At 33.7% G+C, this 27,795-nt stretch overlaps 1 protein-coding gene across 4 annotated transcripts in view; it reads left to right on the top strand.

Annotated features, from left to right (window-relative positions):
* The window catches only part of LOC145269506 (uncharacterized), a 273,423-nt gene that overhangs the window by 204,116 nt on the left and 41,512 nt on the right, over nt 1-27,795 (top strand). For 3 of the 4 annotated variants that reach the window (XM_080125243.1, XM_080125242.1, XM_080125244.1), the window contains exon 2: nt 23,115-23,145. The gene's annotated coding sequence lies outside the window, so the exon portion shown is untranslated. Of the gene's footprint in view, nt 1-2,298; nt 2,409-23,114; nt 23,146-27,795 lie in introns of those variants that run through there. The other variant, XM_080125245.1, reaches the window with a different exon arrangement.

Genomic DNA, 27,795 nt, shown 5'->3' with positions numbered 1-27,795 from the left:
CTTCTCTCTCTCTCTCTCCTCTCTTCACCTCTCTCTCTCTCTCTTCACCTCTCTTCTCTCCTCTCCTCTCTCTCTCTACTCTAACCTCCTCCTCTCTCGTCTTCTCCCTTCTCCTCTCCTCTCTCTTCACCTCCCTCTCACCTCCTCTCCCCCTCTCTCTCCTCTCTCCCTTCACCTCTCCCTCTCTCTCTTCTCTCTTCTTCCTCTCTCTCTCTCTCTCTCTTCCACCTCTCTCTCTCTTCTCTTCACCTCTCTCTCTCCTCTCTCTCTCTCTCCTCTCTCTCTCTCTCTTCACCTCTCTCCTCTCTCTCTCTTCCTTCTCCCTCTCTCTCTTCACCTCTCTCTCTCTCTCTCTCTCTCTCTCTTTCTCACCTCTCTCTCTCTCTTTCTCACCTCTCTCTCTTCTCTCTTCTCTCTCTCTCTCTCTCTCTCTCTCTCTTCACCTCTCTCTCTCTCTCTCTCACCTCTCTCTCTCTCACTCTCTCCTCTTCACCTCTCTCTCTCTCTCTCTTCACCTCTCTCTCTTCACCTCTCTCTCTTCACCTCTCTCTCTTCACCTCTCTTCACCTCTCTCTCTTCACCTCTCTCTCTTCACCTCTCTCTCTTCACCTCTCTCTCTTCACTCTCTCTCTCTCTCTCTCTCTCTCTCTCTCTCTCTCTCTCTCTCTCTCTCTCACCTCTCTCTCTCTCTCTCTCTCTTCACTTCTCTCTCTCTCTCTCTCTTCACTCTCTCTCTCTCTCTCTCTTCACCCTCTCTCTCTCTGATTTTAATACTGGGTTTTGGTTGATTCTCTATCTCTTCCTTCTCTCTCTCTTCTCTTCTTCTCTCTCTTCTCTCTCTTCTCTCTCTTCTCTTCTTCTCTCTTTCTCTCTTTCTTCTCTCTTTCTCTCTCTTCTTCTCTCTCTTTCTCTCTCTTCCTCTCTCTTCTTCTCTCTCTTTCTCTCTCTTCTTCTCTCTCTTTCTCTCTTCTCTTCTCTCTCTGATTTTTAATACTGGGTTTTGGTTGATTCTCGTTCAGTTAGAACATGACAATCAAATATCTACTCTATACTACTAACAGAATACTAAAACAATACTTGATGTCGAGGTGGCTGTTTGTAACAACAGTCAAGCAAACCCAACGGAACTACTACTAATAAATTATTATAGAAGCAATTATACTAGTTTTTATTCTTATATATTTATGTTTTACATAAAAAAAAATATCTAAAAACCTGATTTTATACCTTTTCCAGATCAAAACCTAAATCTGCTTATTCATATTTTGTTTCTTCAGACTACTGTGTCATTTTCACAATGTTTCGGTTGATGTAAGCTCCGACCTTTTTCAGGTGTATCTTGTCAAACTCTGGTATGTTTCTCGAGTTTGACAAGATACATTTGAAGAAAAGTCAGAGGTTACATCGACCGAAAAGTGAAAATTCAAATTGAGTCGGCAACGTGTGGGTCCCGGGTGTAAACATGTTGGTTTTCCGGACATCATTACACAATTAGCTCATTGTACTTCTTAAAACACGTAGAAACATAAAAATAAGATTCCAGTTGTAACGTAGTTCAGGAATCGACACATTGTATTCTCAGTCGCAAAGGAGACGAAAAATAGGAAATAACTTCAACTCGCTTCTTTTTATTTATTATTATTATTTTTTTTTTTTTGTAAAAAGACATTTCTTTCTTCATTGTTACAACATTCACGTCTGTCTCTAACGTGATCGTCTTCTCGAACGTTATTCCCGTTTCTAACGTGATCTTCTTTTTAAGTCTTTATTTTTCCCTACCGGTGACGTCATTTCACATACATTTGCATACGCGCGTCCGCGCTATTTTACGCAGTTGCACTATTGCCTGGCTTATTATAGAGATGGCCATCCTATCATAGTAGCCTTAGGTTGAAAGGACTTGTAAGTTGATATGTGATTTTTTATATAAGTACAAGAACGGGGGTGGGGGGTAATAAAAGTGAACGGACAAAAAAAAAAAAAAAAAAAAAAAGAAAGAAAGAAACTGTTTCTGTGTTGTGTCCACCATCAAAAGATAGAAATATCGCAGGCATTCTGGAGAGAAAAGGAAAGAAGGGTTAAAACGTTTCTATGAAAAAAAAATTATTTCCGGCAACACTTCTAGTAAGTTGGTGCTGTTAAAAGGAAAAAAAAAAAATCTGGATTTCTCTGAAGCATTACTGAAACTTCTATCCCTGCTTGTTCTTGGCCAGATTATACTTTTAGTTCGTGTGTGTGTGTGTGTGCAGGGGTTGGAGGTTGTTAGCATGCGGGGGGGGGGGGGGGGGGATCTCTAGTGTGACTACAGAATCCGTTTACAAAAAGTAGAGATTGTACTCAGCTTCCACACTTCTGCTGCTACTAGCATTGAACACACATACAGACCTGACTGACCCCCATTCAACTTGGTAAGGAATTCTTCATCTACTACTACTACTACTACTACTACTACTACTACTACTATAGCCATTAACAAACTGAGACTGTCCATTGAGATACACCTTCAATATCATCAATCATCGAAATAGTGCGTAGACAGGGTTTCCTTTCAATTGTAATAATAATTAAACTGTTGCATCATATTAAGTAGGCTGACGTGGACTTTTTTTTTTTTTTTTTTTTGTCAACTCCTATTTTTAAGATTCAAAGAAACGAGGGTCGGGGTGCTTCTTGTCAGTACCCACCCACCACCACCACCCACCACCACCTCTCCATTTGTCGAAATGAAACGTAATTTTTGTAAAATTATTTTTACATGTGATGTAATCTAAAAGGGATAGGGAGGGTATGAGGAAGAAAACTTTCAAATGATAAAACAAAAACAAAAAAAAAAAAACACGTTTACGTGAGAAAACGGAAGCAAATTTTATTATTCTTACATTAAGTTGACGTTTCGAAATTAGTTTTATAAATACGCCAAGTTAAGAGACATAAATTCTAGGTTTAACTCGAGTCTACCCGAATCTTGTTGCTAAAAAGCATACAATTAACATAACAATACTCTAGGCGGCATCTACAGGCTCCATCCTCGATATTAAGCACTATATATATATATATATATATATATATATATATATATATATATATACAAAAAGCATATACGTTTATATTTTCTGTTTATTTCTTATATGGTGACGTGCACTGCAGCAGTGCAGCAATATAAAATAATAAAAAAAATTGTTTCTTATAAATGAACAGACTTTTCGACCGATCCTTCCGTCTCTTCAGCGTTATGAAAAGGGAGGTAGAAAAAGAAGGTATAGTCAGTAAGAAGGTTTAAGCTTTGTGATAGTTGGTAACTTAGCTGGCGTAGGTAACAGTTTATGTTGCTAGATATGGGTATGGGGGTAGAGAGGCACAAGCAGACCCATATATATATATATATAGTGAATACATGGCAAAAAACTATATTCAAAAATTCATCATGTTGACCATCTTATAATTCCTTTAATTCAGTTGAGTTATACAATTCTTGACAGTATCTGTTTCATGGCACAAAATCAATCAGTGAATCTATTATGCCCTTAACTCATCAGAAGAAATAGCAACAATCAATCCGTCAAAAGGAAATAAAGAATTGTAAATGTCAACTGAATTAAAGGAATAAATTATAAGATGGTCAACATCATGAATTTTGGAATATAGTTTTTTGTCATTTATACACTATATTGCTCTGTAATTACACTGAGCTTCTTAAATAAGGATTAGTATATATTATAAGAAAATATATTTCTACAGAAATATATATATATATATATATACACACACACAAATGTGTGTGGCTCTTCTGTCAATTTTTTTTTTTTTTTTTTTTTTTGGTCTTACAGACTTGAAACTTGATATATAGGGAATTTGGACTTGTGGAACAAATCGATTTAATTTTTTGCCGGTAAAAATAGCTACTTAAGAGTGAACGTTGAAAACATAAAAATTTGGAAAGCATAAGTTGACTTAAAGTGCATGTCTACGCATGTGCAAATATACCTTATTTTAACTTTTTGTATGCATGTGGACGTGGCTCAAAGGGTAACGAATAAGGTTGGAGAGCTATGAGGTGCCTTAAATAAGTTTCCAAACTTTTTTCTTATGGGCACTTCTATTGATAGAACACACATGAAACTCCAGTCCCGTCAAAGTAATCTCCTCCGGCTGCAATGCACTTGTTGCACCATTCCAATAACTTCTGGAAGACCTCATGGAAGTTCTCGTGTGAGCGTGTCATTGACCCTTATCACAGCCTCTTTCATCTTGATTGTCTCATATTGACAGCCTCTGCTTTCCTTGAGCTTAGGGAATAACCAAAAGTCATGGGGAACAAGGTCTGGACTATAGGGAGGGTGAGGAACTGTTTTGATGCCCATCTTGTTCAAATATTTTGTGACAAGGATGGAGTTGTGAACTGGTGCATTGTCCTGGTGGAAATGCCACTGACCCGATTTGAAGAGTGCTGTGAATTCCCTTAAAACTTCAACATAGTATTCCTTGTTGACTGTCTGTCCAGGGAGAACCTAGTTCATGTAGATCTTAGCCGTGCTGTCAAAAAAATGGATCATAAGTTTCTGGGTGGATTTGCTCTGTCTGGTCTTCTGGAATCTGGGAGACTCGGCATGCTTCCACTGGGAACTCAATCTCTGGGTCATAGCAATAGATCCAGCTTTCCTCGTAGTATACCAGAGCATCAAGAACTGCAGAATCTGAATCGATCAGCTCAACCATTTCCCTGCTGTCATGACAATGCCTTTCTTTCTGATCTTCTCTGGGATAAACTTTGCAAATCTTCCGCATCTTCAGTTCCTCATTAATAATTGTGTGTACCGTTCCCACACTGTCGTCAAATTGTGCACTTATTGTTTCTAAAGACACACGACGGTCCTTATCCTAGAAATTCTTTATTTGGCCAATCAACTCTGGTGTTCTGACTTCCTTATTCCTCTCACACCTCTCACGTGGTCCTGGATATGACCTTAAACTATATCCAGTGGTGAGGCCCCAGCTTGCAGGCTTTGGGGAGTGTGGAGCCATCCTTTAATTACCATTGCTCCCAGGTCCACTCTGACCCGGAGTGGTAGTACCTGTTAGGGTCCCAACTATGGGCTAAAAAGAAACTGACTTGAAAACAAGAAATATATCCTATTAAAAAAATTTTTCTTCAAAATCTTTGGATTCGGCATTAAATAACCCGAAAAGGGTTGATATGCCGTAAAACAACCAACCAACCAACTACACCTCTCACTACCTTCTTTAAATCTCTTATGCCACTCCAAAACTGATGCTTAATTCATGTAAGATGATCCCAAAAGCAATTTGAAGCATTCCATATGTTTTGGTGGCATTTTTTTCCAAATTTAAAACAGAATTTTATTGCATATTGTGTCTTCTAAAGTGTCCTCACGTCCAGATTGCATTTTTGAAATTCACCAGCTGTGAAAATCAGGCTTTAGTAGGGTGTATTCCAATTCCTGCTGTAGCTGGTTATTTGAATCTGAAATCATAAAAATTGGTCAGTTTGGGTTCTAATTTTGGCAATATTTTTCATGCAACTGGTTAAAGGTTAAGTCGTTTGTTTTAAAAAAGAAAAGTGCTTTTGATATATAATCTCTATTATGTAAAAGACACTTTGTGTGCGCGTGTATTCCCTATGGGCTCCAAAATGGCTAGACCGATTTTTTTTTTTTTTTTTTTTTTTTTTTTTTTCATACAAATATATTGCGTTTGGAAATGTTCTTAGATAGCTTTTATATCAGACAGCTCCTAATAAGTATCAAAAATCGATTATCGAAAAAATCCAATTAAAAAAAGGAACATTCTAATTTTGACCAAAGTTAACCTTCTTAGCCTAACATCACAAGTGTATTTTAGAAGTTTGATCAGAAGAGCATGGCATATCAGTTGTGTAGAATAATCAAAAGAACTGTGTTAGTCAATAACACACAACAACAACAACAATAACAATAATAATAATAATACACAATCCAACAAGTTGGTTCTTTGATAAAACGGGTGCATTCAAAACAAATGTTTAACGCACACGTGAACCATGATAGTTAACTTTGAAAAAATGGGCAATTTCACGGATTTCGATCACAAAGTTGGAAGTGTGGAACATTCTTTGATCCTAATTTAGTCCTGGGTGAAGTCGGGTTTCCCTGCTAGTGTTCTAGATCTATGTAATTATAAAACTTTGTGGACCGTCCGGGCTTACTTGATTGAATCTTGTATGTATATAAAAGTCGTATTAGTGTCTGTTCGTTTGCAATTTAATTAATATGTACAAAAGATACATGGTTTCACAAAATAATGTTCATACTGAAAACTGACTTATATACATTTATTTCAGTATGATTTCTATATATACTATTTATTCAAAAGAAATCTATATTCAGTGAGTAACCTTATCTGCATATTGCATTAAAGAAAATCTATTTTGATAATCAGCTCCATCTTATTGTAATCAGGGCTGGCAACTTTTGCTTTTAAAACCGACTTCAACTCCAACAATTTTTTTAGGACCGACTCCGACTCCTATTTTAAAAAAATAAGAAATATTTTTTATATAATTTTCTTTATGTCCTGACATAAAAGTAGCGTCAATTTGGATTGATCCTTCATTTCCTTATTCTTAAAATGTGATATTTTCAGAGGATCACCTTTAGTTACTCCACACACACATTTCAAAAATAATCTGCTCTGTACATAATACATTAGAAAAATGTAATTTCCTCAAAAGTAACGTCACAATTGCTTGAGTTAAAATTGAGGGATCGATCCATATAGCTGCTACTTTTATCCCGTTTCAGAATACTTTGTGTACTCGTAAAATGTTTTAAAGATTTTATAGAAGTTTTTTAGACACTGTAATAAAAATGCATTTTTAGACCCATAGGGGTAGACTCTATCCTTAAATTGGACTTGTGTGAGGAGAGAACAGCTGATCGCATGTATGTTATTGTTTTGATTTGGCTTACGGACAAGGGATGACGGGAGCTATGCGTTTCCCAGTGATTGCCTTTATTCAAGAGGGTGAGAAAGAAAACAGCGGGTCATATTAAACGTTTTTTGAGTGACCTACCTTGAAAAAATGTGACTTAAAGCTACAATAGGAGAATATTTCCCTAATTTTCTCCACCGCAAAAAATGCTATTTTTGAGGAGTCGGAGCTCGGTGAATTTTACCGACTCCACCTTCTCTGGTCCATAAATTGGCCTCAACTCAGACTCCCCAGCCCTGGTTGTAATAGTTTTAATTATTCTATTTAGAAATATCATTTAGAATTGATTCATTTAATTTATTTTCAATTATAAATAGCTGACAACTTTTGTTTTTAAAACCGAAAGTAAGCTTATTTAAGCTATGAGTCATTTCCCCTTTAAGCAATGAGAGTTACTTCGCGTTTGATTTTTATAGACCAAGAGGGATCTGTTTTTATGCGTCCCAAAATCCAACATGTCACTTTTCGTAAGTTAGAATATTTGATATCTTAAATAGCATGTAACTAAACTATACATCTGACAATGCTTCGACTGGGCAACATCTGGTGTGTGTGTGTGTGTGTATGTATATATGTGTGTGTGTGTGTGTGTGTGTGTGTGTGTGTGTGTGTGTAAACCACTTTTCTTTATGTTGGTCCTCCGATTTATCTGAGAAAGACCTATGTTTCAGTATGGGAAAGATTCAAATATATCTCCAATAATTTGACAAATTCCTTCTGTCGACAGAGAGAAGGCTTGTGTGAAAAAATTGAGACCGACTCCAAAATCTTTACATGATTTTGAGAGTAAGCTCTGTGTGATATTTCATGTGCATTGGCACAAGCTGGATTTTCAATTAGATGTTGACCAATGGCAGATTCCAAGGCAGAAGAAGGGCGAAAAGGACATGGCTTGCCTAGTCTAATTTTTGCCGGTATATGATGATTGATGCGTGTTTGCAAATTAAAGGATGTTCAACCCATATAGCCAGCAACACCCTGGCAATTGAATTCATAAATAACATTTCTTTGTGTGATGTAGGGCTAACTATCCTTCCTGACAAGGGGGAATGCAGATTTTATACCAAAAACCAAACGTAGCACAACAGACAGGAAACAATTTGTTACAGACCTAATCTGTCTGCCCAAACACTAACCAGCAACTCCAATCCAAGACAGTTTTAAATAAACAAGACACTTGGATGGGCCCAAGATTATAGGAGAATTGTATTTTTCTATTTAATTATTAATAGTATAATTAACCAAATTCTCCAGATAATCATTACAAATTAAAATATCTTTGAGAGTATTCAATTTGTGTTCGAGCTTGCTCAAAGAACAAATACTAAGGGTTTTGTATACTAATGTCTTTGTGACAATATTAGGGTAGGACCCTGGTCTGGAAGAGTTAACAGACGGTAATTACTTGCCTGGGTGACTAGGTTCAGAACAGTATTTGGATGGCGGTAGTCATTGCCAATCCTGGGTAAATAAGATAAGAAAATTGAGATGAATGACCGAGGAAATGGAATTTGACGAGACAGATGTTGAGGTAGCCAAAGTTATAGATAATGACTGTTTTGAAAAAGGTCTTTTTCGTTTTTCCTGGGACATATGTTCCCGTGTTGATATAATTAATGGCCGTAGGGAAGCCATTGCGATAATGTTATTTTGGAAAAAGATTCGTCGGTCAGAAGCTGCAATAAGCAGACGTGTGTTGACAGGTAATGGCCATATGTCGGCCACTGGGTTATGACGTAAATAGACATTAAGAGGGAATTCCCCCCATACCGAGAGTTTTGGTTACCTAAGCAGATCCGTACGATAAGAGCCCTGAGTAATGTAATTTGGCAAGAAAATGACATCTGAAAGGAATTGCCAGGCAGGGTTTTCTTATTTAAACAAACCGTTTTTCGGATCTGCGCGCATTTTCAAACTGGTCAGCCAGCCTCCCGGTCGGTTAGATTGAGAAAACAAATTTACCATCCTAATCGTTGCCGATCATTCCCGAAGATAAGCTGCCCTGATATCGGAACCACAGCCAAGTCGCCATATTACCAGTTAGACACTCCCTTCGTTTGACTGTGCAGTTATTTTGAACATTGGAAACAGGATAAAGATTTTTATTATCTATATATAGAAGACAGTGTTCTGTTTTATTTTACAAGTGTGCCAGCGTCTCCGGTCGTCCGTGTGTTTAACCTTTTCCTTGCAGGGGTGAGACGTCGCTGCCTTATCACTTAAAGAAACACAACGTGGGGTGGGGCAGTGTATGGTCACTTCATTGGAGGAACTCGAGCTGTCTGGCGCCTACGTTGCGGACGGCGAAGGCAGACCGGTGGACGATTGTCGACGAGTCAACGCCAAAGACGATCAACGCTGACCACTCGACCAGAGGAGAACAACAACAACTTCCACGCGGAGATGGGGTGGTACATCTTAATAAGCCCTATTATTCTAGTGATAGGCACAAATGAGCGCGAATCCATATAAAGACCAGTGATGGTCAGTTTGCGATGATTAAAGATTTTGGAGTCAGTCTCAATTTCTTCATGCAACTTGTATTACAAGCCTCCTCTCTATCGACAGAAGGAATTTGTCAAATCATTGGACTTGATCGGAAATATATTTTAATCGTTGCCATACCCCCTCCATCTCAATTGTACGTATATTTTATATTATTGTATCTATATTTTATACAAATCCCCATTCACCTTCTTTTCCTTTTTTTTTTTTTTTTTTTTCATATCCCTGAGTATTTGCTCTTGTATTACAATTTAATTTTCTTTTTTTTTTTTTTTTTTTCTCAATTACCGATGATTAACTCCTGAGGTTTTTAAGTGTATTATTTTTTAAGCATTGTATGGCTTTTGTTTGTATCATTAAAAAGTTATATTAGTTTCATATAACACTTAGTTTTAAAATCTACATAATTTATCCTTTAAAATTTAACTGTTGAAAAGACTAGATGAGAGCATTTGTATTTATTTATTTTTTTAATAAACATGTTTGTTTATTAAACTAATTTTCAAATCGTCATAGATTCTTCATCAGAAAAATCCAGACAGTATTTTTTTTTTTTTTTTTTTAATTTTTTTTTTTTTTAAGTTTCATAGTGGTGGTAAAGCTTGGCATGTCCTCAAAGATTGAAAATTCAGATTTAAATAATAAAGCTCTTTTGGTTATATCATTTTTTTTTTTACCATTGTGTTACGCATACTAAAATGGTCGGAAAGGACTTTTTTTTTTTTTTTTTTTAGATATCTAATATTTCATTACTTTTATTCAAAACTAGCAGGGAGATTCAGCATTACCTGGAATTTAAGGATTAACGAATGTTTCACATTTGCAATACTTTTATTGTCATCGAAAATCAGTGAAATCACTCATTTTCCAATCAAATAGATCAGTTGCCTGCTCTAGTTGGGGATCCATCATGGTGCGCGAGGGGGGAGCTGTATATGCCTTTCCACACTTATTTAGTTCATGATACGTTGTAAGCTACATTGCATATGTAGAGAACTTATTGTTGATTTTAGAAAATTATTATTATATAATCGTTTGAATTAAAGTTTAAAATGCAAAAGTCAAGTATCATGGTTCAAATGTGCTCTAAACAAAAGCATTCGTTTCAAACACAAATTTGTTTTATAAAATAACCTACTGGTTATTTTATATGCCGAGGTTGTTTGTTTGGTGATGTTAGGCTAGATAAAGGTGTTTACTTTGTCCAAAATCCGACTGTCCCTTCCATTTTTTTCCATGATCAGTACTTATCGGAGGCATTCCAATACAAAACCTATCTAAGAACACTCGGGCACCTAAAGTACATTTGTGTTAAATGTCAAAAAATCAGCTTAGCCATTTTTAGTGTCCATAGGGAACAAAAACAAGAAGCAGAATCTTTAAAAGAAATTTGACCCCTGGTTCCTTTCTAATGCAGTCAGATAATTGTGGCTCCATTTCCTGGTTGATTGCGAGACAGAGTTAGTCTTCTTCACATTTCAAGCCGAGTGAAAGGCTCATGCCAGTTTAAATCAGTTTGATATTTGATCATAAAAACATGTTAGTTGAAGCAATATGATGGGCATGGTGGGGAGGGGGGCTTTCTTAAGTCACTGAAGCAAAGAGAGCAGTGTTTGATTAATTATAATGCTAGGTTTATTAGCGTAAATTAACAATAGCTATTGAAATCACAGAAGTTCAATAAGGCTTAAATATCTCTTGGAGATGGGAAGAGGCCATAAGCAGTGACTTGAAAGAAGCTTGTATTCTCCGCTTCGTTTAAAAAATAAAATAAAGTTAATTTAGTTCTGGTGAGAATTGTGTGTTTGTCAAATCGTGGCCTATGTAAATAGAAGGCCGTTCCACGTTATCTGGTTACATAAATTGCAATAATATGAAGTATAATGAATAAAGTGCAATGGTCATGATTAAGTGATAGACGACTATTATGAGGATAGTTATTTTCTGTTTCAATTCCCAAAATAGGGTTCTATAAAATTGGTTCAAAAGTGGCTATATTTGGCGATTACGCATACTAACGTGGCCTTCGTTATAAAGATGGCCGGCCAACTGAAAAAATGACGTCATCGCCAAGGTCCCAACAAGCAAGATATGTGGAACTCTTAGACTGTCAATAATGAACAGTAATTTTTACAGACAGCGTTACAAAACTTCAAAATTGGATTAAAATAAAGAAAGAACACGATGATTTATACTGAAACTCATCTAATATTAATAATAAAAAATAATAATAAGATTTGATTTGTAGTAAACTTGAAGTTTATTTAATATAATTAAATGAAAATTATGCATGTAAGATTATGAATATTTGAAGCAGAACACAAGCAAAACATTTGATATGAGTTAAGACAAACAAATATTAAAATTAAACTATTTTTTAAATCAAAATGAATATTTTTTAATCAAAATGAACCACAATATTTTTAAATGCAAATGAACCACAATATTTTTTCAAAATCAAAAACAATATTAAATTAAAATCGAAATGAATTTTTTTTTAAATCGAAATGAATTTTTTTTTAAATCGAAATGAATTTTTTTTTTAAATCGAAATGAATATTTTTTTTTAATCGAAATATTTTTTTAAATCATATGAACAATATTTTTTTAAATCAAAACTGAAAAACGAACGATGAATTAGTTTAACTGAAGAACAAACAATAAATTAGTTTAACTGAAGAACAAACGATGTTAAAATTAAAATCAAACAAATAACAAAGTTACTAATGCATAAATATTTCAAATATTAAATACATCAGACATTATAAAAATCCGTTGTGGAATTTAATTAAAAGTGTGAATTTTTCTGAAATTTTTTTTATTAATGTTGTCATTCTCCTTGCGACAAAAATTATTTATGAAGGAATTCGAAGAACTCCATATGAGCATTTTTTCAATTTGTTGTTCACATACCTAAAGAAATAATTTAAAAGAAAACCGTACCATACGTTTGACTTTTAAAAAATTACATGACAAAAAAAACGATAAGATAGAAAAATAATTATTAATGAACTTTTTTTGTTGTTGTTGACTAAAATAGTCATAAACAGTTTTTGGTAAATATGAAGAATTGGGTTTGTATTACTGTACACATAGATTCGAAAAAGTTGTCAAAAAACAAATATATAACAAATAAATGTTATCAAAAGCAAGATAAGTTACTTTTCTACCAAACTGGATATATTTTTCGTGTTTTTATTCTACTTCACCTTGGAAAATTCCTTTATAATTCCTAATTTTATAGATTTTTGAGGTCGCTGTAACGAAAATAACATTTAAAATTAAGGCAAACGAGTAGTTTCCAAGAAATGTTGGTTAAAAGAATGGGGGGATCACTTTTCTATAATAATTTAACATAAACTGACCATCTACTTTGTGGCCACTATTTACCCTCGGAAAATCCTTTAAAATTCCAGGAAACAAGTAGTTTTTTTTGTTTTTAAAGATATCTTAGAAAATACTCGTTTGCCTTAATTTTAAATGTTATTTTCGTTTTCAGCACACCCGAAAACCTATAAAAGTGGTAATTTTAAAGGAATTCTCGAAGGTGGAGTTATTTTTTTAAAACTTAAAGAAATTCATGAAGTATTGCACAGTAAAAAAATAATTAACCTAAAGAAAAAATCATGTTTCTTATTTAAGATTATTTCACCATATAACAAAAATAACATGCAAAATCATTTTTTTTATATCCATATTCTCAGTTTTTTAAAATACGTTAATGACGAGTGAACGCGCGTTTTGTTTTTTTTAGTTTAGTTTCATATATATATATATATATATATATATATATATATATATATATAAAAATAAGTATTTTTAAATTTTATCTTTCTAGCTTTAAAAAAAAGTTTAAAAATTTTATCAGCCGGCAGAAATTATTTTTAATATTGAAAAATTTCAGGAAAATTAATTTTTGCTAGATTTTTAAAACATGTGTGTCAACAGCTTAAAAAAATCGTCTCTTCAAAAGAACGTGTTTTAAAGAGTCGATGTTGTCTCGCATTTTCATTAGTTTTGTATGCTGTAAAAAATTTTTTTTTAATATTAGCAATTTATTTGAAGCTTCTTCTTTTGAATGGTAAAAAACTTAGGATGATAATATTGAATTAAATTATAGTTACATCGTGTTAAATACAGGGGGGGGCACGTTAAAACTTACTTTGCTGAATGGAGATGGTGTAAAATCTTTTCTTTTTACTGCATTAACCCATAAGCAATATAATTCTTTACCTTTCGGAAATGAAAATACGGTCACTTTGGGTCCTTTACGATAATTTTCTCGGCAATTTGGAACGATGCACCGTGAAGGCATTTTAATAAAAAAAAGAAATATTACACTGACTTCAAGATGTTACGATATCTACCGGTGTCAAACAACCAAATATTAAGGGACTATCCGTGATGACGTCAGCAGATTAAATTATTTTTGCCCACCGGCCATCTTGTCTTTTAAGACGGTCTTGATACTAACCTACCTGAGAAATTGCTTGGTGTATATGTCATGACACCTTATAGGTGTCAGCTGTATTATATATATATAAAAAAAAAAAATTTAAACTGATGGATATTTAAATTGATAAAAAGTATATCTATACAGTATTTTCCCTGGAAAGAAATAAATTGCATGTGTCCAAATGTAAAATTTCTTTTCCCCCCAAAAAAAAGTCAATTTTGGACCAGTTATATAAATCTCTCGGCAATTTCTTTGAAAATGAAAATAAAATTGCCACCCTTGTAAAAGTGATCTATCAACTAACTGTTGTACTTTGTTCTTCGACCTCAGCAGGTCACGTGGCTTTGGTGGAATGGCCTTGTATTTGCGTAGGCGATGGCCGGACACACAATTCCAATGTGTTTGCCTTCTCCTAGCCTCAAGTTATCTGTCCATTTACTTCAAACAGTTCAATGGCAGAGATGTTCACAGGTTTTCATTAACACGGGAGGTGATCTCACTTCTCATATTCAAAACAAAACGTGTTGTTTTTTTATATATATATATCTATATGATTTATCTTTCATATTTCATCAGTTTTTATCTCCAAAATAGAAATTTAAACATTCGCCCATTCAGAGTCAAAACGGTTCACCCTGGATTTCAACTTAGACAAAACATTTTTTTTTTTTTTTTTCATATTTATGAAAACAGATGCGAGCTTAGTTTGAAACTTTCCTGGGAAAGTAATGACTCATAAATAAATCTGTTCTGGTATTTTGTTCCAGCTTGTTTTTAATATAAATAATCACTTACCACTTATCAAGGCCAAAAACAAAAAAAAAAAAAAAAACGCTAAAGGTAAGGGTTAATGATGTGAATAGAGTAATAGTTTAATGATTGTGAATGTTATGTGATGATTGAAAATCTTCACATGCAACATATTCAAAAACAGCAACCTATCTAGAAAACAGCAATTCTTTCCCCTTTATCAAGAACATCACTTATAGAATGTGGGATTAAATGACAAAATAGCAGATATACCAAAATATCTTTATGCTTCATTTAACAAGTCGGTTACCTACCAATTTATAAATCCACCAGTAGGATTAATTATTATTTACATTAACCAATGACCCTAATAAATGTTTGGTTGGTTTCAAGTTACAATTAATGGTTATTTATATTCAAGTAATATCAATTACAGAGAGACGATTTGGGTTTTAATTGTCATTGTGTGTGTGTGTGTGTGGTTTTGCTGTATCACAGTTTTTCAGTATGCTTAGATAAACAAATGCTTCTAACCCCTATTGTATCATCAGCTGTATGCAAAAGAAATCTCAATGTAAACATTGTCAAGTGCCTGAGAGCTTGAATTGTTTTTAATCCATGAGCAATGCTTTAAAAGTTAGTGGAAGTCAGCGATTTCCTTATAAGAGCTCTACGTGTATGTCGCCGGGTTCGAATCTATCGACTGGTGCTAATCGTGAGACCCTGCACTGATGATTCCCGAAAGGATGAAACACTAGTGTCCGTAGGTATTTAATAATTATTATGGTAAATAATTATGTCAGCACCTCTAAGAAACGAGTTACTTATCGTTGAGAACTTTCAGTTGAAATAAAAGTCAGTCAATTTAGCTCTTGTGCGCAGATCGTCATATAATGATTAGATCACTTTGACAAATGTTAAAAAGCATTTTAAAAATTAATTGTTTAAATTTAACATTTCTTGGTAGCCGAATGGATTGGGTCCTTGCTAATGAAGCCAGAGATGGCTTCTGTCGCCGGGTTTGAATCTATCGACTGATGTTAATCGTGACACCCTGCACTGATGATTCCCAAAAGGATGAAACACTAGTGTAATTATTATAGTAAATTATATATATGCAAACGTTATTGAACAGCACATTGTTTTAGACTTTTTCAGTTGGTCCGTTGATCCATAGTATTTTGGTCGAATTGTATGTAAGATCTGTGCGTTTTTTGTTCTATTCTTTGAATACTTTTGATTGCCTGAAGATGATTGATGGATTCAGAGTTAGTCTTGGTATGTTCACAGTTGCTGAGGTCATTGAATGGTACGATAATGAGTTTTTAAATGTATGTATGGGTGATTAGATGACATACGCAAGATGTGCATGCAAAATTCCAAATCATTTTTTATTATTGACAGCTAATATTAATTACTATGCAAGACACTTTCAGATTTTGTGGTTATTTTCGTAATTAACAATATCGATTGTGGGATGTCTGATTAAAAAAATCCGTCTTTATTAAATTAGTCTTGTGTATTATTTTTGTAGTTTTGATTAAAATGTGTCTACATGGAGAAGGGGGCAGTGATGTTTGTTCAGGTGTTGAAAAATTAAGCTGGAGTTGGAGATATGCAAGGTGAGCTATTGAGAAAGTGTTGTGGTAGTGAAGCCAATGTAACTATTAGTTTAGTATTGTTGCCCGAGATACATTCTCACATAAGGCATATGTTGGCGTTGGTTCTTTCAACTGTGTTTTGGTCCGGAGAAGTGTTATTGGCTTTGTAGTTAGATGTTGTCAGTTTTTTTGTAATAAATAACAAATCTTATTTTATTAGCACGGTTGATGGTGGATGTATTATGTTTTTTTTTATAATTTTTTTCATCTAATTTAAAATTTGGGATGTGTTGCATGACTTTCAGAAATTGATTTTCAAACTAACCTAACTTTCGCCAGGTCTTTAAGGTCTTTATTTATACCTCTTTCTAAAATCCATCCTTATCATTTCCATGTTTTCTGTTTTCCCCATACTATTGCAGATGTTCTACATCTATTGACCCGTCAACTCTCTTCTATTCTTTCACCATACGATCCAATTCTCCTGTTCTACGTTACATGTATCTTCCTATACGGTTTTGATTTAACCTTCCACTGAAGTCATCAGATCTAAGCACTTTAAAACTAGCATTACACATTTATATCTTATCTCTTTCCATTCAACGCATGTCTTCAATCCTCACTTCTATATATCATCGTATTGCATCGATGCCTGACTCTTTTACAAGGGAGTCATCACTTTTCAAGGCCAAAGGCCACTCGAGGATAAGGGTTAATGAATGTAAGGTGCTAGTGTAGTAATCTTCAGTGAGGTAAGTTAGGTAGAATTTGATCATTTAAGGAGATGGTTCAACAAGAACTTGAAGGCTACAATATTGTAGTCAGCAGGGAAGCAGGCCATTGGAACAGTGTTCCACATGCAGGCAGTTGTAGGAAAGAAGCTTTGTTCATGGAATCTGCGTTTAGAGTGACCGTAGATTGGAATTCAGATGAGCACTTACCATGAAAATAGTGATAGAGCAGAGACAAGCTTGTGAAGTCTCTTGTGTGGCTTTTCTGGGTCTGGGAGAGCCAACATGCTTCCACTGGAAATTCTCTCTTGGTCATAGCAGCTTTCATCGCAGGTTACCAGAGCATTAAAACCTGCGGGATCTGAATTGATCAGCTCAACCATCTCCGCTGCCATGACAACGTCTTTCTTTTGTAATCTTCTCTGAGCACCCTTAAGACCTTACACATCTTCAGTTCCTCACAAATAATTGTGTGTACAGTACCCACACTGATATCAAACTGTGCACTTATTGTCTCTAAAGACACACGACGGTTCCTTATCCATGAAATTCTTTATTTGGCCAATCAACTCTGGTGTTTTGACTTCCTCCTACACCTCTCATCCCTCACAAACTTCCTGCCTTCCTTGAATCTTTTATGCCATTCAAAAACTGATGCTCGATTCATGGAAGATGATCCAAAAACAGTTTGAAGCATTCCGTACATTTGTCTTTTTTTTTTTTCCAAGTTTAAGACGTCCAGCTAGCTGTGACACTCTGGCTTTAGTAGGGTGTATTCCAATTCCTGCTGTAGTTTTTTCATTTGAGCCTGAAATCTTAAAAATTGATTAGGGTCTCATAAGATGTATAGCAATAACATACTGAATTTTCGGAAGTCTACGACGATTTTAAATGTCTGTACAAAAGTCTGGAAATTTATTGAAAGCACTTTGTATATAATTTTCTGCTCGTTCCTTCCTTTAGTTCATATATTACTCTTTGGAAAAGGTCAAATACAATTTTTGAAGGCTAGACTGCTTTAAAAAAGGCCATTCTGGCAACCCTGGACAAGAATATGAGTGACCTCTGGTTGATGTAGCTCTGTTTTTGAATAATAATATATGACCAGTGTTGTAATGGTGTGAGAGAGGAACTCTTAGTAATTTTGATGCGCAACAGTTTTTCACTGAAGAAAGTCGGCGAAACGTTATGTAAAAAACAAAGAAGGGAACATTCAAAAGAAACAGGACAAGGAAAAAAACAAACAAAAGCACATTATCTGTCAAAAGGTACTGGACTCAAGGAAGAAATTGAAGATTGTCTCTTTCGATGTGATTTTATTATTAGTATTGAACTATGTAGCACAATATTATTTTCATGGGGAGTGTTCGTCTGAGTTCCAATGTATGCTTCCCCTTGCCAAACTTTCACAAAAAATACTCGTTTAGTTGAAACCACTGTCAATAATTTCCCCCACTTTATCTGTGCCTAAACTTAAACATAGATTCCATGAACAAAGCTGTTTTAGAGCTGCACGCCTGTGGAACTCTGTTCCGTTTCCCTGCTTTTCAACTGACTACAATATGGTTATCTCCAAATCCAACGCGGCCCTGTCGGTGAGGCATTAGAATACGCCGACTGCCCCCCTGCAGAGGGTAAAAGTCCCTCAATGGGGATCCTGGATATGACCTTAAACTATATCCAGTGGTGAGGCCGCAGCTTGTGGGCTTTGGGGAGTGTGGAGCCACCCTTTAATTACCATTGCTTCCAGGTCCACTCTGACCTGGAGTGGTAGTACTTGTTAGGGTCCCAACTATGGGTTAAATAGAAACCAACGTGAAAACAACAAATATATTCTATTAAAAAAATTTTTCTTCAAAATCTTTGGATTCGGCATTAAATAACCCGGAAAGGGTTGATATGCCGTAAAACAAAAACAACCAACCAACCAACCAAATCCAACGTCAACAAGTTCTTGGTTTACCAAATTTCCACTACTAACGATTACTATGATATTGTCCCATTGACTACCGTACACTCATTAAGCCTTATTCTCAAGAGGCCTCCTTTGTAGAAAAAATAAATTATTAGTACTTATTAATTTATCTCATTTGAGTCAGTTCTACATTTATAATACAATGGACATTATTTTGATAGAAATGTTAAATTCATTTTGTGTGTTATTGTTTTTTTTTGTTTTTTTTTTCTTTTTTTTTTTTTTCCCCAAAAAACTAATTTTTTGTTCTATTCAGAAAAATATGAACTTTATCAAAACATTAGCGGATGTACCTGTAGCATTAAATTCCTTTTTAAAAAAAAAAAAAAAAAAAAAATGAATTAAAAAAAGAAAAATTCATTTTCACTTTTATAGATATATAGATTTGTTGATTCAATATATTTTTCATTCTGCTGGTTTTGACTACAATAGAACCCCGGGATACGATTTTGTAAGGTTACAATATGGAATACAATGTTTTTTCAGCCCATGGTTATGGTATTTGCTCCGCCTTACGGCGTTATTTGTTATTTGATCATATACATTTATATTATGTACTGTATTTTGTTACTAATTTTTAATATGTACTGTATAAAACTTTGCTTAGGCTCTGCCATATGGCGATTTAACAAACCCTGGAACAGGTTAGTGCCGTATCCTGGGGTTCTACTGCATTTGGTCAGGGTTTCCTTGTAGAGGAAGTATCATGTCAGGTTGAGAACAGTAATTAGTAGGTACTCAACTTCTTTCCAGTAGATTGTGTGTGTGCGCGTGTAAAAATGAAATGAAAAAACATGTCTGATGAAATCTTATCACACCTGTCAGCAAATGTTATACAAGTGACCTCATTATGGTGATGTGCGGGTTTGGGAAAAAATCATGAGAAAATTATTAGGGCTTTTTTTTTTTTTTTTTTTTTTTAAGGGTTTACTTATTATCAAGGCAAAAAGGCCACTCGAGGATAAGTGGTCGGTGATACAACATTGTAGTGATTTTTACTGGTGGAAATTAGAAATAGATTACTTAAGAGTATAGCTCAGCAAGAAGTTGTCTGGACCTCCTAAAGCTCTTCACGACTGTCTTGAGTTTGATATGTTTAAAGTAGGTTGCTGCCTCGACCAGATCAGGAGGTCGAGATAAGGAAATGAATTGATCAACCAACTGACAAACATGTCGGTTATAGTCAGCTAACATACTTCCAAACTTCCAGCATGACTGCTATCGGAAGCGGTGACAAGGCAAATCAGCTTCTTCGCTTTTCTTGTTCTTCAGTATTTCTATTGTGGAGCGATTTATTGAAATGAAATAGAAAAGGATGTCATTGAAAAACTATACAATAAAAATGAACAAAATTATAAAAAAAATAAAAATAACATAATTAGTCTTTATTTTCACTTTTAATAACAAAATTTTTAAAAATTAAAGTTTTTATTTGATTTGGAAACCATCATGTTATAGTCAAGTGGGATGGAGCTTCCCCCACCCCATTGTGTTCTACATACGAGTAGTTTCAGGGAATATAGAGTAAGAGAATTTTTTTTTACAGCGGTCGTAGCTAGATGAGTGCTTGTTGTGAATATTTTAAGAGAATGGGTGAGAGGGCATAGATTGAAGCTGAGTTGAGCATCTAAAAAAAAAAAAAGTGGTTTGTCTGTCGGAATGCTGAAGTACATCTGATCAGGAGATGATGAATGACTCGTGTTGGGAATTTGTTTAAAGTGAGGCTTGTTTGCACAGAGCCAGCCTCACTCTCTTGTCCTAACCAGTCTGATCCAGCAGCAGAACAGTCAAGAAAGGTGGATCACCCAATTCTTGTCTCAACTGGTCTGATCCAGAGATAGGATAGTGGAGATAGCTAGAAGCCAGGTCAAATACAGCAGCTGCTGGAAGTTTTAGTGTCCTCTGACATTATAGTGCTTAGTATTCCCAAATGGTCACCCATCTGTTACTGACCTGGTTCAACGTTGCTTAACTTCATTGATCTAACTGAAACTGGTGTGTCAACGTGATTATGCCGGTAAGCAGAGATAGTTATCAGATAATTTTATGTTCCTAGCTGTGGATACTGTAATTTGAAAACTTTACTCTGACATTCCGACCTTTTTAATTTAAGTTTATTGTAGAATGAAAATTCTTCGAATAGCAAAAGCTCTTGTAGTATTTATTTTATTTTTATTTTTTTACTATTTTTTTTTTACTATATATATTTTATTATTTTTTTTACTATATATATTTTATTTTTACTATATATATTTTATTTTTACTATATATATATTTTATTTTTACTATATATATATTTTATTTTTACTATATATATTTTATTTTTACTATATATATTTTATTATTTTTTTACTATATATATTTTATTATTTTTTTACTATATATATTTTATTATTTTTTTACTATATATATTTTATTATTTTTTTACTATATATATTTTATTTTTACTTTTTTACTATATATATTTTATTTTATTTTTTTTACTATATATATTTTATTTTACTATATATATTTTATTTTATTTTTTTTACTATATATATTTTATTTTACTATATATATTTTATTTTATTTTTTTTACTATATATATTTTATTTTACTATATATATTTTATTTTTTTTCTATATATATATTTTTTTTTACTTTATATTTTTTTACTATATTTTTTTTACTATATTGTTTTTTACTATATTTTTTACTATAATTTTTTTTACTATATATATTTTATTTTTTTACTATAATTTTTTTACTATAATTTTTTTTACTATATTTTATTTTTATTTTTTTTATTATATATTTTATTTTATTTTTTTTACTATATATATATATTTTTTTTTAATCCTTTTTCATTTTTAATGTGTAAACATGCATTGTGATGCTGTGAGAATTTAATCTTAGATAACCCGATGACTTGGTGCCAGAAATAACCTACCCCCCCCCCCCACTCCACCAAAAAAAAAAAAAAACGGGGCTTACTTCCTCAATAGATAAATTCCATCTATTCTGGTTAGTCTTGCAAAATAAGGTCCGACTATTTTTGCTGGCAAGAAGCCAAGTAGTTGATACTTTCAAGAAGATTTGTTAGTTGCATTCAAGGTCGAATCTTATGGGCAATTCAGAAAGAAACGCGAATAAAAAAAATAAAAAATAAAAAAAACACCGTGCGATAATTAATTATCGGTTTTGCAATTTCCATTGAGTGGAATAATTTTAGGTGGTTAATTTCCACCAACTCAAGAAGGTTCATAATCGAATATGTCGTCAACGAAACCCATTTTTTTTAGTTGTCAACGCTTCAATGTCTTCCGGCAACTTGTTTTTTAGAATTCAAAATCCCGCCAAAAATAAAACTGTCTTCCAGTGAAAGGTTTGGCAGCGACCAATCGGCAGTCCTGTCTTATGTTATTCCTGAAAATGCATGTTTAGTAGTGATACTATCGACGTCCCCCTCCAACGTTTTAGGAAGTGTGTGTGTGGGGGGGGTCTATAACAAAAAATAGGAAATAAGTTTATCAGCATAACAAAAATAGGATACAGCATAATCACATTAACACACTGGTTCTCGTTAGATCATCGAAGTTAAGCAACGTTGAGCCTGGTCAGTACTAGATGGGTGAGCATTTGGGAATACCAGGCACTGTATGAAGGAAGATGTAAACACCTCCATGCAAGAACTGCTAAAACCATATGTCATCTCCTTTTGTTTGGGATGTACATGCAACTGGAGACAGCTTGTGAATTTGATATTCCATTGAAACTTTATCTTTCAGAGGAAATCAGTTCAACCTGCCTAGGGTGAATGCTGCTGGCATACATACAAAGGTATCGAAAATAAAGGGGGACTTTGCTTGAAGAAAGCCTGATTTTTTTTATTTTTAGTATGCAATCATGTCGGGGAGAAACGATCGATTAATGATGTCTTACAGACACAGATTTGGTATATGGGCATCAGCAACCGTTGGGGAACTTTGCTTGAAGAAAGCCTTTTTTTGCGTTTAAAAATTCAGTTTATGAATTTTCTTAATTATTTAATTTATTTTTTTAATTTTACAATTGTCAAAAACCACCATTGATTTTTTTTTTTTTTTTTTTTTTTTTTTTGCTATTTCAGATAATCTTAGAATCTGGTGACTGGTCAAAGAGTAAGTAAATCTTTCATTATAATCTCATATTCTTGGATTTGCTGTATGACGGTGACTATTTGTTGCTGGAAGAATCATTTCACAAAAAAATTACTAGGTTAATCACCTCCTCTACACAAATTTATTTTCACAAAGTAGCTAATAATATTCAAGAAAAGATAATTTGCATATTCATTCTTTTCCTCATCTTCATAGCTGTTGTTTCACCATATTTCAGCCAAATCATCCTTTGGCCTTCTTCGGATGATTAACTGCGACGGAATAGGAATGCTAAGTCTTGTAACTGTATTCCCGATAATTACTGCCTTCTATACTTGTTATCTCACCACTTTTTTGCCCATTGGCCTGCTTTGGGTAGGATTGAAACTATCTTCAATGTTCACCTCTTCTCTTCGCCATAACACCAAAATGAAGAAAAAGAAAAAAAATTCACAAACCGGACTTTCGACCTGATGAGGCTATGTATTAGCAAAATATCGGACTTACAAAAAAAAAAATCAGTAAATAAAAATGATTTTATCATTATATTCGACACTTCAAAGTTTTCAAATTCCCATTTAAATTTTACTTTAAAAATAAGTGTCTTCAAAAAGTGTGTGACCATCTTTTACTTTATATATATATATATATATATATATATATATATATAATGAGAGAGAGAGAGAAATATACTGGCATATAAGTAAAATAATGGTATTTCAATAAGAAGCAACTCATGCGTTTTCATGTTTTTCCTTTGATCCTCTTTCCATAAAGGCAATATTATCTTTTAAAAATTTTCTTCTGTATTATGTGTCTTTACGCTTCTCTTCTGATGAGAAACATTTGGCGTTAAAATGCCATGGCCTTTTTTTTTTTTTTTTTTTTTTTCGTTTATGCAGAGAAGTTACCGTGCTATTTTTTAATAGTATTTTCAAGTTTTGTAGTATCTTTGTTTATTGAGTTGTTAGGTGAAAGTACAAAATAGTTACAAAACACTCTTTACTCCCCATGTTAAAAATGTTAATACTTTGTGGGGGGGGGGTCGATAGTACAGAAAATTACATGTATTAGTTCACTTATTGTAAATAGTATTTGTTTAATATGAAAAAAAATATCAATGTTGTAATATTTTTTATATATATATATTTGATTATGATTTAAAGAAAATTGGGAGATTCTACTCGGACACTGGCAATAGAAAATGACCAATTAAATGGATTCATTTTCTGCTAGCAACCAATCAGAAACCAGTATTGCTCCATAAAAATATTGAATCTTTTAGAATTCCCGCACATAATTTTTTTGTGCCTACATGAGAAAGATCTTTGCTCTTTACCTGCAAAATTTTAGTCAGATATTGGCTACCCACCGAAAATTCGTTTTCATCTCCAGGACTTGTACAGAATAGCTACCCATCGGAAACTCTTCCGAAATTAAACATGGCTTTCAGTTCAAAAATTAAAGAATGAAACTTAAAAAAGAAAATTTTTTTTTTAACGTTGATATATAATGGTCAATGTCTAGTGGTTTAAATATTCTATTATATGTATGCATGTATATGTGGGTGTTTCATACATAATAAAACAGTTGATTAACATTCAGTTTGTATAGCACACAGTCAAAGCAAGTCTTTGTCTCTTTTCATTGTTTAAGTTCATCTCCCTCTGAAGTAAAACAAACAACACAATGTTATATATTTCATATCACTTTATTCTTGATTTCCCATCGGAGCTGCAAGTTGTAATTTTCTACTTTATGCTAAAGTCGCGTTTCTCCCAGCTTCCAAAACGCAGAGATGATATTGTTGTATTATGAAATTCAAGATCTTCGAGTCTATAACAACATAAACAAAGCACAATTGGCATCAGCAGGCACGAAGATATACAAACACCAGGAGCAGCCAACGATACCAACAATGACACTGACCTGTGTTTCACTTGGATATCCAATCAACTGCTAACAGCACATTAAGTTGTTAAAAACTGTTTTTCGTACCCATCCTTCCACCACAATATACAGTTCATTATAGCCAAGAATTATCGGGCAAAGCACATTGCCCAAGAAAATAGCCACACTAAAAGAGAGGAGGTCAGAAAAATTAGATCAGATACGGAAATCTGTGATAAAATATCTATAAAAGGATTAGAAGTGACAAACTTAAGTTAATTTCTCTCACAGACACACCCGGTTCAAATAGAAACAAAACAAGTGCGGAGTTAGGAAAACCAACATTTCCTATGGCATGGTTAAACACACCCTCAAGACATACCCAGCAGCAAAAGTTCCGTATTGTTTACACTTGAGAATATGCTCACAACTACGTCCATGCCCGTGATATATAAACACTCACAACATCAGTTCAGGCAGCAATTGGTGAAGTTCATCCAAATGTATCGCATGGATTTCTCTCTCTCTCTCTCTCTCTCTCTCTCTCTCTCTCTCTCTCTCTCTCTTTCCTAACAGTAGCAGCTGACACGGATGTCTTTGCCCATTTCCTTCTAACAGCAGTGTCAGCAACTAACGTGAAAGCCTCCGCCCTCTCTTTTTCATAGCAGCAGAAGCTATTCACTCTAGTCGGCAGCAAAACATTCTAACAACAGAACTTTGCTACTTTTCTTCTCAGAACTTTTTATTAACAAGAGATAATTCTAATTAATCTAATCTAACTAATCTTGATGTTCCAGGACTTTATTTTCCTTCTCGGAACTTTTTTATCAACAAGAGATGATTCTAGTTAATTCTAATCTAAACTTCTCGGAACTTTCTTATCAACAAGAGGACTTTTTATTTCATTACGTTTCTTTAATAAATATTTAATTTAATATTCCATCTGTCTTTCTTGCTACCATACGCTATTTTTGTTATTGTGACAGTCGTTATCGAGTATTGAGATACAATATGTTATCACACACAATTTTAACAAGTGATGTCCTCGTCACAAAAATTAGTATCAAAAGTCACAAATATAATGTGTCCAAAAAATCACTGACGGGTTTTGAACTTAAATAGATTCTTTATTCTTGATGATATCTTTCTGTAATTTTGACACAATCTATGACATTGGTAAATGTTTTTAAAAAGATGCAAAATTCAAACGATTTTTATTTATGAAAAATAATGTCTTTTAAATGTTGCCCATTTTCGACTTCACATATTTGTGCTCTTTCCAAAACATTTATTTATGACATATTGCAGAATCTCCGGATTGCAATTTAACTCCCTGATGTCGTTCCTGATGTTTTCCTTTAATTCTTGCAGGGTTTGGGGTTTAACATAGACTCTTTCTTTAACTTATCCCCACAAAAACAGTTAAATTGCAATCCTGGGATTCTGCAATCTTTCATGAATAATATTTTGGAAAGAGCACAAATATGCGAAGCTGAAAATAGGCAACATTTAAAAGACATTATAAATAAAATTTGTTTAAATTTTGCATTTTTTTTTTTTTTTTTTTTTTTCCGTCTTAGATTGTGTTTATATCCCCGTTAAAAAAAAAAAAAAACTTTTCTTTTTTAAATTTCATTTTTGAACTGAAAACCATGTTTAATTTCAGAAGAGTTTCCAATGGGTAACTATTCTGTACAAGTTCAAAACCCTTCAGTGACTTTTTGGACACCCTATATAAAAACTGGTGCCTAAAGTGTCTAGAATGTAACAATCTTTCATGTTAACTTGTGCGACTTTTCCAGTTTTTCTCCAAACTCTAAACTGATTACGTGTATTACCAAGCTATATCATTACATCATTAACTCGCATAGCATTAAAATCACCTGGTGCCATCACTGAAATCATCTCCGTTGTTTTAACATTCCTACGTTAACATTCCCAATATTTATTTCTTGCATAACTATTTTGGTCCTGGATATGACCTTAAACTATATCCGATGGTGAGGGCCCCAGCTTGCGGGCTTTAGGGAGTGTGAAGCCACCCTTTAATTGCCATTGCTCCTAAGTCCACTCTGACCCAGAGTGGTAGTACCTGTTAGGGTCCCAACTATGACTTAAATAGAAACCGACGACTTGAAAAAAAAAATATTCTATTAGAAAATTTTTATTCAAAATAACTGGATTCGGCATTAAATAACCTGAAAAGGGTTGATATGCTGTAAAACGACCAACCAACCGACATAAATAATTTATCTTTAAAAATACCTTTTGCCACAATACAAATCAAAGTCATATTATAACTTTATTCATGGGTCGTTGTAATAATAGTTCAAATTACTTGGCAACCCCCTCCCCCTCCGGACATTGCTCTATATATTAAGATGCTGTGGATCATGTTTATTGCCAAGCACACTGGTTGATATCATAAAATGATGACATCATCCATTAAAATTAGTGATAGGACGATTCCAAAATTTTTCCCGATTCCAATCCAATTACCGATTCTGTTCTAAATTTCTTTTATATTTTATATATATTTAATTAGATTTTTTTTTTGTTCTTTGTAAATTTTAAAATTATTACATAAACTCCGGGAAATTTCCGCGTATATTTTTCTCAAATGTTTTCTTGTAATTGATTAAAAATTGTAAGACAAGAAAAGATTAATTTTGCTTTTAAAACAAACCCAGATTGTATCAGTTCGTCGTTAGTGTACAACATGCCACTTGAAAGTTTTCATAAACAGTTGAAAATAGTCGATGATTGGTAGGCAAAATGAGA

The sequence above is a fragment of the Euprymna scolopes genome, chromosome 45 (genome assembly GCF_053919585.1).
Source record: "Euprymna scolopes isolate OS-2025 chromosome 45, ASM5391958v1, whole genome shotgun sequence".
Taxonomy (NCBI): Eukaryota; Metazoa; Mollusca; class Cephalopoda; order Sepiida; family Sepiolidae; genus Euprymna; species Euprymna scolopes.
Note: the sequence above shows the minus strand (reverse complement) of the source record. Positions and strands in the feature narration are given on the sequence as shown.